The sequence below is a fragment of the Vanellus vanellus genome (genome assembly GCF_965231255.1).
Source record: "Vanellus vanellus genome assembly, chromosome: 9".
NCBI classification, from domain to species: Eukaryota; Metazoa; Chordata; class Aves; order Charadriiformes; family Charadriidae; genus Vanellus; species Vanellus vanellus.
This window is the reverse complement of record NC_138914.1, coordinates 23,047,395-23,061,252: the sequence shown is the minus strand read 5'-3', so window position 1 is coordinate 23,061,252 and position 13,858 is coordinate 23,047,395. Positions and strand designations below refer to the sequence as shown.

General features: G+C 37.7%; 1 protein-coding gene across 1 annotated transcript in view; it reads right to left on the bottom strand.

Moving 5' to 3' along the window:
• SYN2 (synapsin II) overlaps positions 1–13,858 on the bottom strand; it is a gene marked incomplete at both ends in the record, with an annotated part of 194,440 nt that overhangs the window by 100,770 nt on the left and 79,812 nt on the right. The gene's annotated exons all lie outside the window — the stretch shown is intronic.

Below are 13,858 nucleotides of genomic sequence, written 5' to 3'. Positions count from 1 at the left end.
AAGAATTTCATTTATGTTTTAAGGAACTTTTATCAGTTTGTAACCGTGATCTGGATTATAATTTTTTCTATTTTCCTTTTGAGCAGCCGAACCAATCAAACATCAGTTATACAGACTGAAGCAAAAGGCCACCTCTGAAAATCCTGTTGTGTCTGGACACTTTAGAAGCTATACTGAGCTTACAAATAGGCTCAATATAGAATATCACGTTGTCTGCTTTTCTATCCAAACCAGGTTTTAAAGGTCTGCTGGAAACAACACCCACTAGTTTGATATGACCTTTTTTAGACTTTATGAAAAAAAAAAAAAAAAAAAAAAAAAAAAAGAGAACGCATACGACCATATTAATGCTTTACCTCGATTAGAATTTTGAAAATGTTTTGTTTTACTGGGCTAGCTAATATCACCTTAAATTACACCTTTAAATCACAATAAAGTTTATCAGATTCTTCCCTGGGCAAGAGCATCACCTTTTTAGATGATAAACTACTGAATTATTATCTAATGCAATGCTGAATGTTTTCAGATATGGGATGGTCATGAAATATAGAGCAGCTCTACCAATAGTCTCTATTTAAATAAAGTATTTTATATGGATGCCAAAACCCCTGGGAGATTTTAGCAATTACCTAAAAAACAGAACCTCACAGAACTTAATATTTCTGCAGGAGTCTTTTCAACATCTTCAGAAAAAACAACAAAGTGGAAAAAAGTTCTTTTAGCTCTTATTTTAGCTAGCTGAATTTACTTGTCATTTTCAAATTTTGTATCTTATTTTCAGCTTGGAGAGAGATATCCTTAAGTACATATGTTTATGGTTTTCAGATTTTTTTTTTTAAAGGAAAATAGTGGGATTTTTTAACATTCTTTGTAACGTCAGCTCCTCTCTTTTCTGCTAGGGATGGAATGCTTTCACATCTAGGCCTACAGATTATTCCTCCATAAAAGAACAGGAGAGCGCCAGCTGTACTTTTTCTCTGTCCCAACAAAGTACGGTACAGACAAGAAATACTTAGTCAAAAAGGACACTTATTCCCTTTGATTTCAGATAAAAGTGTAACGAGGTTTCCTTACACTAAGAATGGAACACTATAAATTTGAGCGCATAGACTGTACCGTAATCAAGCAGTGCACAGTTACAAAAACCCACTTTGCTAACTTCATAAATATTTGGATAATGACTTTGCTTATCATTTTAAATTAGTTAAAATGTGCTTAATCACACGCATGTCATCCCTGAAATGCTCAGATTTTTTTCCTGAACAAACTGCACAAACTTTTTCCTCAAAGATAATTAGATATGATATCTAAAATGAATGACTCCAGATGGTGCTTTGTATTACCTTTAATTACATCAAGCTTCTAATCTCTCTTGCCTGAGTGAAGGATATATCATTGTCCATTCCAGCGGAGGATTTCCTGGTATATTGAACAAGATTTTCATGTAACAAACTACGCCGCAGTTGCCTGTACAGTTGCTCCCTATCAGGGAAACACCGAGCTGTGAATTATAAAAACCTTTTCTGTCAGAGATTTTCCTTTAGTATGAGTATTTATTGTCTGTCCTCTTTACAAGTTAAGGCTTGCTTCTCCCAACAGTGGAACAACTCCATCCATCCATCCCATACTTCATGGTAACAACTAAAATGATCCCCAAATTCTCTGGATAGTCTGTTTCACCAAACCAAAAGAGTTGGCATTCTCTAGGACTAGAGGAACAGGAAAACTTTGATGGGTGAACACCTTTTGAATCCCTCCGTCATAGAAAAATGTTGCTTTCAGCTGAGATTTAACTTTGACTGCTCTACGGCGTGGACACATCTACAGAGTGGAGAAATGTAGCGCAATACCAGTTTACTTCTGGATTTCCATATATAAATTTGCCTTTTATCACTTGTATTAAATGTGCTTCAGTGTTTGTGGGTGAAATTATTAACATAAAATTTCTAAGTCTCCAATATGATCTCAGTATGCAGTATCGCCGCTGGCTTTCTTTGAACATGTATTACTTAAGAGCAGACGATGCAAAACAGACTGGGTTGTTATGCTGATCAAACTTTTAGACACAGTAAAAGTTTCATCCTACTGTACACTTAAATCATTCCTCTCTAATACTAGGAATTGACAAAAGACAGCTTTCCATGGAAATGCTGTAGAGGTTCCTAATATTTCTGTGGGAAATGCACACTAGAGTAAATGATGCCTGAATATGTCTATCATTATATGAGTGCGGATGGGGGCCTCAGCAATTGGATTTTGCCTTTCAGTACAGAAAGGGAAGCTCTCTTTTCCCAATAACGACTGCAGAGGTACGGTCTGCTGGTTATGAAGCTGGAAGACGAGCTGTTTTACATTATAGGCTGGTTTATGTTACATTTCTATTATAGGAAACTAATAAAGAAGACTTTTTTATCCCGCCCAAATAGCACCATGAAGAATGTCCTGAAATCTGTTTTTAGGTTGAAATACTAATTTTTAAGCTAAGGCTCGGAAATGTGGCTGATCATTCCAGAAACAATTGCCTTTTAAGAGATGTTCAAAAGCGCAGACTAAGTACCATCAGCACAAACATATCAGGAGTCCTTCGTGGCCAACAGACTGAGAGACAAATATTGTAGACCCTTCAGAGGGAGAAGAAATTAAGCAATTGTGTGGAAGGGGCTGGCAGGGTATATTTGACACATACTCTGTAGGAGTCAATTTACTTTAACCGAGATTTTTTACTATGCCCCTATTTTAAACACAGTTCCTGTATTTCTCTTTGTGGGTTTTGATTCTTTTTGTTAAAATTGCTATTACCTGGGAAGTCTCTCGGTTGCTCTTTCTATGCACTTCATAATATTTGTTCTTTGTGCAATTGGCCTACATTTCTTCTATTATGCTTTAGTAAACATTAAATACTTTTCCAGAAGGCTGAGTACATACGCATTTGATTTGCTATTTGATACCCAATATGAGCATCAAGGGGAACGGACTGCTGACTGCAGCTTACGTACCTCTTTCTGTCAGCAGGAGCTGACAGACAACTTAATGAAAGTATTCAAACTTTCAAAGTCAATTCAAAGTTTGACATGGCAACTGAACAATGAAACATCGCCTACAAATCAGTTTGGGCACATCAACAGAATACAGAAAAGATGGGAACTGACAAAAAACTTGATGTTCCTCCAGTAGTTTTCCATTATTACAATGCAAAGCCAAAGACAACACAGTTGGACTATGAATGGAAAGATAACTTATACGGACCCTGTGTCATAACTCAAGTAGTAGTTTTATAACACAGACAAATTGTTTCCTAACCGTTTTGCAGTCCAGCCTCACACAAGAATATGGTGATGATCTCTGCCTCACCAAGCTGAGCTGCAAAGCCCAATGCATTTTTTATTCAAGTCCCGCTCTTTGACCCATCACTCTGGGACTAGCAGCATCTCTTCCTTCCACCTTTGCCTGCAACTGATCTTTCCTCACCTTCTTTATCTCCAGCTCCCTCCTTACCCTCCGGGGTTCTTCTCTTCAGCTACTGAGATGGAGCTACCAAGCCTGTGTGGATTGTGCTGACCCTTCCCAGAACCATTTGGGTCTCTGCTCCAAATTACCCAGAATTTCCAAAGGCATTTATTTGGCTTCTGCACCTCTCCTGCAGTATGAGTACTGCATGAGTACGGCAGCCTGTACTGCCTCTGAGAGGCACATCTCTCCAATTGCTAATCACTGCTGTAATTAACTGCTGGAATGTTTTCACATCAGAATTAACATCTGATGAGATATACAAACCATTAAGAATTTCCACAGGATGCAAAAAAAAAAAAAAAAAAAAAAAAGCCTTAAATAAAAAGCTCATGCCCTTGGAAGAAGTGCATGCTGAGCTCTTGCTTACAAATTACCAGAGTTTATTCCTGAGGGGAAAAAAAATAAATTCTACAACAGTTAGAAAAAAAGGCTTTTAAAAAAAAAAAAACAACAAACACAAACCCAAAAAACTAGAAGAGGATCACAGTCAGAGACATAAAAACATTTCATCTTGGCTTATAAAGTTGGGTAACAAAGCATCTGGCAATGAGAAACACCTTGGCTAATGAAAGAGGCGGTGACAAAACGTGTAAACAGTGAGGAAAGAGAGATTTAAGGAAGACGTGCGGATTAAAGTGAAGGAAAAATAGCTGTGAGCATAAAAGGTAGAAAACAGATCAAGACATGTTTGTTAGAGAAGAATTAGTGAAAATTAGTACCAGGAGGCCTAGACCAAGAGGCCTTCTGGAACTTTTTATTTCAGAATGAAAAGTTACAGAGGGAAAAAAGAAGTTTATGGAACTGAGTCATTCAAATAAAAGCTATGAGGACTCCTTCTTGGGTGCACTTGGCAGCAACGAGAATGTGCAGTTTATTCCACTATTATGGGAACATCGAGTTCAGTGTCCTGTTCAAGGAAACATTTCTGCACCTGTTTATTTTAATGGGACTTGGGCATGTGCTTCAGCACTTCTCAAAAGGGTTTGGGGCTCACTACAATAAAGAGAGGTTTTACTGCTTTATGGGGTGTTTTTTTTAGAGACACTAAGTTCCTCAGCCTTTCTAGTTAAAATAGTAAGTTTTAATAAAAATGCTGAATTCAGTGAAACCTCACAGTAGAGAAGGAAATCTGTCTTTTAATGCAAACTGGGTTTTTGCAGATACAGCCCTCCCATATTCATTGTTCAGGAGTCTTGTTGCTAATGAACATTTGTGCAGGTGTTCAGATGTGCCTGTATGAAGTTACCTTCAGAAACAAAGCACTATTTATGTACTTAACCATTGAAGCAAGAAGAAAATCCCATTTTAAAGTTAAACATATAGTTAAAATACTTCTTTTTCTTTCTCTTCTCTGTACATAGATGCAATCACATGAATCTACAACTTTGTTCACAGAATTCAAACTCGGTCAAACTGGGCTTCTTACCTACATGGACTTTTCTATCCTGAGACGCTCCCCTCATTTCAGCAAGATAAGGAAATCTGAAAAACTTTTTCTCAAAGGATCTGGCTCTCATTGAGCTGGCAAAGCTCAATGGTAGAGTGCCATTCCCCAGACAAGACCAGCAAACACACTCTCTTTTAAGCCCAGCACAGAAAATCAGAGGACTTCTCCAAGGCAGCCAGCACCCAAACAGTGCAACACTTTAAAGCGTTTTAAACTGCACCATAAATTAAAGAAGATACTTCATGGAACGGGTATGTATGTTAGTGACTACACCTCGTAAAAGAAACGAGGACAAGTACACCTTGCATCCATTTCACACGGGAACCGGAGCTAAGAATAGAAGCTAAACATCCAGGAATGACAGGAAGGAAATCAGGCAGCAACAGCAGCCCTGGTGGGAGAACAGTACTTGTGCAGAGGGAGAGAGAGCACAGGAAGGAGTGGGGACTGCGAGGGGAGAGCCAGCATGACGCGGGGGGTTTTCCAGGATGGGTGAGAAATTCCGTTTTCAGGAAGGGGAGTCTAGCCTCCAGGTTCTCCTCATCGCTGAGCCACCATGGTAATATATAAAAGAAGTAGATATAATCTCTACCTACATTTTGGCTAGAAAAAAAATCATCTTCTTAAGTACTTTAATGGGGAATATAACACACTGGTTTCCTTTTTAATTAAATATTAAGATTGCACAAGAAATCAAACTTAATTTTCGTAACTGGCCCTAACTTATGGATATTTGACATAAGCAAGCACAACAGAGGGTTTTTTGATTTCAATACTGTCACAGGAACAGCAGATAATACCAAAGGGTATGAACCACAGTGTTACAGTCCTGGTTTTCAGATTACTCTTACAGCCTTTATTTAAATATAGTTTCTTTCAGTAGGAGTTAAGAAACGGTTAAAAGTCTGTTTCAATTTTCTGCCACTAGAAATGTTCAATGCAATGAAAGTCTGTAATGGATGTCAAGAGCTCCCACTGCTGCTCTTTAGTGCAGAGAAGAACAGGGCAAAGTGACAACAACCTAGCACAAAATTCAAGAATGCAGAAAAAAAAATCTGAGTCTACTTTTGCATTAAATTGACCTCACGGCAGGAAATGCTGGTCAAAGCAAAATATATATATACTCAGTTTATATATAAAGTACTTCATAGTTCAAGAAAAGACTGATAAATACAGAGCTGTAAGAATTACTTGCTGTACGGAACAGAAAACAAATCATCACCCCATTGAGGTATACTCATTATTTAAGAGTCTCTGCTTTTTTCAAGGAATTTCAAGTGAGCTTCTGTATTTTAGGGAAGCAAATTCATTTAGCAAGACTGTATTATTCCCTCTCTATTGCAAGAAGAGATTAAACATAAAATAACTCTATAAAGAGGTGAGAAGAGGAATATACACTGCTAGGTTAAATGTATTTAAATTTCTTTGTTATGCATTTAAATGCATAATTATTTAGGAACTTTGCTCCAATTTAATGTTAAAACTTGCTAGTAAATTGCCTTTTGACCAAAAAGCTTAAAATGTTTTCACCTTCCTTCTGACACAGTTTCGTGAATTTACTTTCAGCTCTCGCACTACAAATCCATCAACAGGTTTTGCTTTAACTGGCAGACTGAGCAAAGAGGCCAAAATCTTCATTGGCTGACAGAGAATTAAACTACAGTTTTTTATGCTTAAGAAAGTTCTGCTCAGATGAGTGCTGGAAGAAGAGCACATGTGGACAGTTTGTTCTCTGGCTGCCCTGTACACCAACGTTTGCTTTCGCTATATCAGTTAATACCCTTCATATGAATAAAAGCCACAAAACTGGTTTTAGAAAGACCTCTACCATCCATGTAAATATCTGCAAACAGGCAAATTGAATTTGTTATGGAGACTGCCACACATTATCACATGAAGCTGTTCAAACTTTACCACCCATGCAATTGTGTCCAGTGCCAAAGAGAGCAACTGTTCACCAGTTGAGGAGGAGATGGACGGCACCTGGCTGGAGTGCTGAAGCAAAAGAAAGGAACTGCTCTTCCTACAGTACCCCTGAAGTACAGGGGTAGGAAAAGGCCACGAAACAACCTCTTTGGGTGGGCTCTGGTTGCCCTGTCATGATCTATCAAGTAGATCAGTCTTGTCAGAATGGCTGAAACAATCAAGTTCAGTGCTGGCTCCAGGTTTCATCTAATGAAGTACATAAAACTATAGCTATTGACTAAAATACAGGTCTGAACACTTCCAAGATTTATAGTGTTAACAGACATTAAATTTGAACATCCCTAAATGTCTTCCCAAACTGAGCTGAAGCAAGATTGCAGGTATGCATTCTTTAGCCTTGACTTTCAGTAACATCCCCTTTGGCACATAGAGAGGAGCAATAACCTGCCAAATTCTAGCCCCTTGTTCAGCTTTATTGTGCAAACCTTATTTTTGGTAACAAGCACAGAATTTTCTTATAGTGCGATACATATTTGGTAAGAAATTTATTATTTCTTTCTCCAAAACAGACATGGAATAGCATTGAAAAGTCTCACAGATTTACAGTGAATAGGTTTTCAAAAGACTTCTCTTCTTGAGCACGTTCATTTTATTTGTTATTCATTCTCCAGAAGATACACAATATTGAAACTCATCTGCGTGGTTGTGTCTGCCTGTTAGCCTAGCTTCAATAATTTCTGTCAAGAGGAGGCTGGAATGAACAGAGCTCATGTCTTTTATATGCTCCTCCCTGCAGAGTGCCTACAGGATTCCTGCCAGTGCCCCAATCTGTTGCTCAAGATTATTAAAGTATAGCTTGGAAGGGGAAAAACACAGGAGTGCAACTTCTAACAGCAACACGTGAAGGAGGAGAAAACAAGGAGAGTACTGTAATACCATCAGACAGCAAGAAAGGGCAGTTAAAACAGACTTTCCAAACATAGCAAGGTAAGAAGAGAGAAATGAAATGTCCAATAAGAGTAGAAACATGAAGACAGATAAGTAGAAAGTCATCTGGAAAAGAAATGCAGAGCAAAATACAAACATATAAAGGCACAGAGTTACGTAAGCTTGGCAAAAGGAGCAAAAAAGAAAAATGTCAACAAACTTGCAAAAAAAGTATTCGTTTGTCTGCTCACAAACCAAAATAAACAAACAAGAACTGCAAGATTTACAACACTACCAAGTTTGACAAAAGGAAAAGCCTTAACCAGCCTTCCCTCAGAACGACCGCAGATGAGCAAGGAAATGAATTTTGGCATAACAAAGTGTTCTATGGCACTTCTCTTACATTTAAAACCCTTAACAATAAATTCCTACAATGAAGCGGACAAAGTCCCAGGGATCTTTTGAAGATGTTTCAGTACAAGATGGGTTCACATCTGGAGCTCTACGTAGAAAATGCCAGAATCTTTCAGCGGTCTTTAAAATAATACCTTCTGCGTCTTAATTCCACTCTGCCAGCTTTTGACCAAAATATGGTTCCCATTTTTTGCCTTTGTTTCCCACATCACTGAACTGATGTAGCAGTTTGTCACTCTGCCAACAGAGTTTACTTCACTTGGGGCCAAGCCTGCTCAGCACCCAGCTGTCCCATTCTGCAGGGACAGATGTCTCTTCGCAAGCTGTTACAACTCCGCAGTGGCTTGACATGCTGCAGTAGGCTTTCTACATCCCCTCCCTGATCACATCAACTCACCATTTCAAGCTAAATACAGACTCTTCCACCAGCATGGCAACAGCTAATTAAGGTCACAGCACTCACAAGTGTTTTTTGTAGACCCATGAATACGTTGTAGGTTGTGTCTTCACCAGAGTAAACGTGTAATTAATTTATCAGCAGATCCTTGAAGCCGCCTATACCAACCGCTATAGCCTCCCAGGGCACATTAACAAGACAACACATTTGCGGCCAGGTACAGATACTGCTATGTTTCTCCTCTGCAGAAACCAGAGCAGCTTTCATAGAATTGGACTGATTTTATGAAATTTTTTTCTCTTCAATCATATAAATTTGGTCTATACAATTGCAGCAATTCTGCAATCTCTGCAGTGTTAAAATGCTTATCACTATCTGAACCTCAAAGCGGCAACCTAGCTACTATAAGGCATGCAATTAGTACGTCACAGTCCAGGTTTAACTGAAATAAAGTGTTCTATCTACAGCAGCCGTGGACATTGAACCTTGCAGTCCCTGACAAATAAGTCAGAGTCTGCATGTTTACTCTACTCACCAGTTAACTCTGCCTCACTGCGTAATTCCCCGTATTGGCAATCTGCTGTACGCAGTATGGGCAAGGAGCTCATCATCTGTGGTATTCCAAGACTGCAACCCTATCACCACTTCTTGCAACTGAAGCTAAAATCAAGAACAGGGTCCAATTGATGTAAACACTTAAGCATGCAAATTTCACATAAATCTTAATAGGAGGTATGCAAAAGTCTGTGTGCAGGACAGAAGAAATTTATTAAAATTCCAATCCAATACACTGAAAAATCGTGGGGTTTTTAAAACATTGCTTCCCCAGCCTGAATCACAAGCATGAGATTTTACCTATTACTGCAAGCGCTGTCATTATCATCACATTTTCTAGTTACTTCCAGCCTCCGCAACTACTTACTTCACTTACTTATATCGCGTACTATTGGAAAGATTGCATACAATCTCATAAGCCTCAGTTAAGGAACATCTCACTTCTTGAATGACATTTTCTAAAGGAAAACAGAGCTAAAATATCTAGATTGATACTTTAAATAATAAATCATAACTTTGGGTATTTAATTATGCTGGTTTTTTTTTCTTTTTACTATTACAAAACTTTCAGAAATGCTTTACAGCAGGTTCTGCACGCCATTAGACATGAGTAAAATATAAGATGGATCACAACTCCAACAAGGAAAGTATGCATTTTTGCCTCACCTTAACTCGATGCAAATTAGACTAAGTAAAATTTTTATCTCCTTTAATGCGACCACTCATGCACAAGACTATTACATCGCAACATGACAATGCAATGAAACATTCCAACATCATAAGAGAGGGTATGAACCTTAAACTGGTTCCTCCATAACTCTGCATGCACTCAGTAATAAAGAACTTAGCCTTTATTTATAAAACACATGCTTTCCCCTTTGGTGAGTAGCTTTCTGACATTCTTACTAGCATTTAAGTGAAATCCATCTCACAAGCCAGGACCGTGAATTTTTCATGAGGTAGGTAGTGTTATCACAGAAGTGAAATAACAGGAGTACTGTAATAATCCCAAATCATTAACATATTTCAGTATGCAAACCTCTCACCACACACATTCATTTCAATATTTTCTTTGCCATGGTTGCTAGCATCCTGAATTTTCAAAGAGTTATATGGTGCTTTGAACTTTTGACATGCATTCGAAGGAACTATGTATGTCCTGACACCAGAAAACACAAGCTGTAAGACCCATTTTCAGAAATGTTTTTAGTATCTTCCTGGCAACCCTCCCACCACACCCCATTAACGTACCTCGGATCAAATACAAAGTTGCTGACTGCCTATTGGCAAAAGCATAAAAACCTGTGTGTGTCTGCAAATATAGCACAAAAAGAGTTCTGCCGAAAAATTTAGGGCAAGTGCTTCAGTTTCTAACACAGGGTGTGAATCTGCCCTCTGGGTTGCAAAGAGATGCTGTGCATCTGGAGCTGTAGATTCTATAAAAAGCAAAGACCTGATGCTTTGAAGAACAATAATTTAAAAAACAAAGACCTTACATATTGGATTTTATTCCATAGCCCTTTTGTAACTACTCTAACTTTCCTGACTTCCCCTCCTAGCAATTCTGAGCTACTTCTGATTTTACACTGATGTAAGATCAATTGCCCATGACACCCTATTTTTTTTCTGATGTTATAGAAATTGCAATTCACTTCTGCCACTCAAATTTTACCTGCAGGGAAATTAATTTATTTCTCATCAATTAATAAAGATTGTTACTTATGGCTTTATCTAGAGTTCTGATTTCTAATTTTTCATAAGGCATTTGAACTTGCAATTTTTATAGAAATAGCTTTCATAAAAGTATCAGGTCACCTGCGTTAACAGAGGAATTGTCCAAAAAGGCATCCTTTACACGCTATGAAGAAAAGGGGCTAATCCATGGTAAGTCTAAGCACACGCTTGCTTACTTGCACTACTGCAAAACTGACAAAACTGACTCATGACTGCTGAATATGCGTTCTGAAACTTTCTGGCAGTAATATGTACTTTATGAAAAGATCATATGTGTATGAAGTGGAACCTACTCTTCTTTTTATTTGACTTAAGACTACAAATAATATAAAATGTAATCAGAATTAGAGTGAATTCCAGTGTTTAAGCCATTATGAGAAAGACAGAAATTTAAGTAAGAACTTAACTGCAAACACAGAATTTCAGTTTCACCAAGTCATGGAGTATATAAGAGATCAGACTGGCAGGTGGTTCAATACCTTTAATCAGTGCTGTAAATGTTGACCTGGTTTGCGATCAAGGAACTTGCAGACTAATTCTGCTAGTTTTTCCTAGTTACAGTTTAACTAAGTTTGTATCAAGTTCAGCTTAAATACATGTCATTTTAAGTGGGCAATACTGCTCGATTCACTGGCTTAAAGTCCATCTACGAGCACAGTATGGGCATCAATAGCTTTTATGCATCATGCCAGCATGCAGCGATAGATTGAGGGATCCAAAACTAGACTACAGTTTGCAGCAGGGATTTCACGTAGGCAGGGTAGCATGTATGAGCTAGGTGCAATCGAACAAGTGAGAAGATAATACTAGCAAAACCAACGCTCCCTAGCTTCTGTTGCATTATTTCAACATCCATGAAATTGTCCAAATCAAAGGATCAGTGGATTTTTACCCTCAGAATATTTATTCTGGGCCTGAGTTGAAACAGGTTTGCATGTCTTCTTGCAGTGTTTACCTTTCCTAAATCTGATTAAGATTCCATGATGCTCTGGGATGAACCTGGTTGTCTCTACATCTCCCACTGCCACAAAGAACAGAAATCAGTATATTCCAAGTTAAATGCCCACACAAGCCTCCTTGTGTTTGTACAGAAACCATTTTTGTGCTCAAATTTAAAGTCCACACTCCTAAGTAGGATCCAGCTAAAGTAAAGTGACACCACATATTCAGAACGGGAACCAATCTCACGTTTGCAGGCTTCGCTTATGGTTACAGGTTAAAACACAGAATTGAGACCATCGGTGGAGCAAAGCATGCACAACACACAAACATTCCCTACCCAGCCTCACTGTCTACTCTAGTGAAGCATGTGACCTGACACTTTAAAATGTCTCTAGAACAGTAATTTCTGAGAGGAAACACCTAAGAGATGTGAAATGGACTCTTGCTGAGGCTGTGCAAAATTTAAGTCCTTCAAACAAAATGTTTCGGTGGTCAGAAGGCAGAAAAATCTCAAAGGAAAAATTAATCATTCTTCTCTATGTTCAAATAAAATACGATCAGCTTAAAAATATTTTCATTTCATTTGTATCTAGGTTGAGACAAACTACAGAAATTTCAGCTAAAAAGGGAAGTTTTGCATATAGCAAAGATACAGATTTGGCAATTCAGAAGAGAGCCATTTCATCGTGAACTGCTATGTCACATCTTAAAAAGGCTCTACCATAATTCAAGACTATTTTAAAATTATGATAACTCTAAATTCAAATAAACCCTTATAAGCATAACACTTTATTATTTGTTTATGAGGTGTACTGTATAGAACAACAACAACAACAAATGATACGGAACACGACAATTGTTTTACACATGTAACCTTGTATTTTCTTTTGCCAGGTCTTCCAGTTACTATAGTAAATATTCCTACAACTGCTAGTAACTCCCAGTTATTATTATAAGAGCAAAAAATCAGCAGAGAAATTTTATGTGCAACAAGACCAGTTGTAAGAACGAGACAGCATTGTAGGTTTGGTGGAAGAACACCCATGACACTAATGCCACCAGAAGAGTATTACAAGGTGGACTTACTCATTTACTTTTATTGCATCGTTACTGCATATAAATGTTACTGTTATTGCTTCACCACCCATCTTTATTGCATACAATGAATCAAAGCATTAAGAAATGCCACACAGCATAGAAAATATGATGTATTAAAATAATGGATTCGGCAATGTACAATGTGTATCTGAGAAGTTATAAATGCTCTATCAATTATTTATTCCCCACTGTAGTTTACTGCAAAGTAAAAGTATAATAAAATGAGCTGTAAGAGGTATATGTTAAAATCTGCTGACAATTTTTTGGAAAGATTTTCACAGTAAGTGTGAAAAAATAAACATATTCAAGGCAATAAAAAGTATTACAGTAAAACCTTCCTTCAGCATGAAAAATACCAACAACTGTTCTTTTCTTACCCAGACATCAGAGGAAAAGGTTATGAAGCTTTGGCTATTTATAACAAGCGTTATTCTTTAACGTTTCATTAGCTCTTGGGCAACTGAATATAACTACTACAGGTACAGTGACTGCACCACCAATAATCATCTTTCACAGCCCCACATTTTAATTTGTTGCTACTAATTTTTAGTTTTCTATGAACCAAAAGGATCAACAAATTCTACCTCCATCACTACAAAGCATGTAATGAAAAACTGAATTGGCTCCTACACTAAAATTAGCTAATATCAGTGATTCTCCAGTGTATCGCATTACTCTAGGTGTAACTGAAAAGACTAACTCCTACCCCATATGCACAAGATTATGAAAAGAGCTTTCAAATGAGGAAACGAACAGCTTCAGATTTCCTCGCTAAAGCGTAGCCTCAAAAATTTCACAGGCATGAGGAAAACACTGGCTAAAAGTCTGTTTAAATTGCGTTCAAAACCACAAACACGAAAAATATTCTCAGCTTGCTTTTCCCAGACAAATTGTGAATAAACACACTT